We start from the raw sequence: 2,501 nt of genomic DNA, 5'->3' as shown, positions 1-2,501 counted from the left end.
GAGTGCATCCCTCGTAGAGTCGAGTATTGCTTCTATTGCTCTTGATTTGTAAACCTAGAGTTGTTTAGGGATATATATATATATATATATATATATATATATATATATATATATATATTCCCAAGTCTCAAAATGGTTTTTACCTATAAAGTATATGTAACAACCCAAAAGTTTCCTTTTATAAATCCAGTATTAAGAAGTCCCAAAGTAGCTTTTTCACTCCATTAAAAATTTTTGCGAGTAATCGGTGTTTGAATAAAATAATTTTGTTCCATTTTAAAGTTAATTCGACACCGAAGAAATGAATTTCATTCGAAAATTCCAAAGTTTTTGGGTACTTTGCGTACAAAGATTTAAATCGAGAATTTCATCGAGAATATCATTTCTAGCCTATGGTTCATGATACATGGTGGACCACAAGACATCCAAAAATCCCTTATAAAGTCATCCAACCAACCAACCAACCATTGTGAATCATCCTAGGGTTTTGAACCCTATATAAACCCTTCACTCCATCACAGTTTCCTGATCACATTTCTTTGCCTCTTCCTCACATTTTGTTTGCCAACATCAAAGGAGAGAAACATCAACCTAGTAAGCTTGTTCATCCTTCATTCTAGCATCTTTTCTCTTTAGTCTTTGAAGATCTAGGCTAAGGATAGAAGGTGTGATGGGAAGTGTAGGTGGTGAAGGAGGTTCAAGCTAGGCCAAGGGGAAGAAGAGATCCAAGCAAGAAGACTAGACTACAAGAGGTATAACCCCATGGATTCCTCTTTAGATTTGGCTCTGTGAAGCCTAGTTTTGAGTAGAAATGAATAGAAATTATGAGTTTTTGATGTGTTTATGATTAGAAATGCTTTGGTATGTGTTTATGAGTTGTTGAGATTGTTTTGGACATGTTTGGATAAGTTTTTGCAGGAGAAATGCTATATGGTGCACAACACAGTGTGCACCAGACCAGAGTGGCGGCCCTAGCCGCGGCCCATCTGAAAGGCCGCCGGCTAGAGTCGTGTCACCACGGGACTAGGGCACGGCCCTCGAAGAGGGCCGTCGCCTAGTCCCGGCTTCTTAACGGGACTCCAGGGGCGCACCATGAAGAGCCCCGCCCAGGTCCCTGAGTATTGTTCTAATGAGATTTTTGTGCAGTGGTCGGGCTCTTGTGGCTCAGCTAGGTGTCGTTTCGGACCGAGTGTTACGGGCCGTTGTGGCTCAGCTCTTCGGGTTCATCTTGATGCACGTTTTGGCTTTGATTTCGTGGAATTTGGATTAAAAACAAGTATGTTAAGAATGATTTTGTGAAGAATTGTTACACAGTGCATATTTTGCTAAATTCTCTGTGTTTGAGAAATTGTTGATTATGTAATCAAATAATGTTTTTATTGAGTAAAGAAGCATGATCCTTTGAGAAAATGATTTATTATGATAGCATGATTAAATTGTATTATATGATCAATGAGAATAGAAGCATACTTGTTGAGTGAAATGTATAGAAATTGCTATTTTGCAAACCGATCGAGCATGTTGATATATTTTTGAATACTTCATGTTAGTGTATACATGATTTAGAAGCATGTTATAGAGCATTTTGACATTTCACATGAGTCATATTTCAAAGATGCATAAAGGGCCAACGTGAGTCCAAGAATATTTTCAAAAACCATAAGCATGTGGTAGATTATCCTTTGATGCATTGAGAAGTAATAGAATTATTGCATACATGAGATTGTTGCATGAGAGATATATTTATGTATTATCTATATCGGTGAGGTTTTGGAGGATACCGTTTGGACGATGTTCCTCTCGGGAGATTATTATGGACATTGCGGTCCCAGTATATGTAACACGGCGTATTCCCACGTTACGAGGTTGGAAACTTCCCGCCGGGCTTGGAATCCTGGTTAGGGGGTGTGCACACTAATAGTTCGATACCTCATTCCACAGAGTTTGAACCACGAGATTGGTTCCGTAGACGGTAGGAGATATTAGGTTGGAATTATGCCGTTCCCGATGGGGTAAGTCACACTTCTCTGAAACCCTAAGCCGTCTACGAGTATAAGAGAAAAAAAAGAGTGTAACACCCCTAAAATTTAAAACCTTAAACGCTTATGAAATAAATGCAATACTATCATTAAACCTCGAAACAGAGCATAACTAAACATAAGTGTTTGGGGTGCTATGCCACATCTGAGCTTGATAACTCAGATGCACAGGCTATACTATCTAAATATCCTCAAAACAGTGTCAATACATCATCATGGCATGCAGGCCGATACGGAAACTAACTAACTAAGCTTCGGGTCCTCTATATATAAGGAAAACCATTTTGAAGCCAGAAGATATATATACTTATGAGACTCTAATTTAAAACCGAGAATAGACTCAACAAGTAAAGGTAAGCACATCATCAGTTATAATCACACATATGAAGATACTAGCATACACCCTGAGGTCACAAGATTATTTCACATCAAACATATCAGTATTCAATCATTATCTCAACA

Source organism: Ipomoea nil, unplaced genomic scaffold, assembly GCF_001879475.1.
Source record: "Ipomoea nil cultivar Tokyo-kokei standard unplaced genomic scaffold, Asagao_1.1 scaffold3065, whole genome shotgun sequence".
Taxonomy (NCBI): domain Eukaryota; kingdom Viridiplantae; phylum Streptophyta; class Magnoliopsida; order Solanales; family Convolvulaceae; genus Ipomoea; species Ipomoea nil.
The sequence above is the reverse complement of the archived record's forward strand: the minus strand, read 5'-3'. Positions refer to the sequence as shown.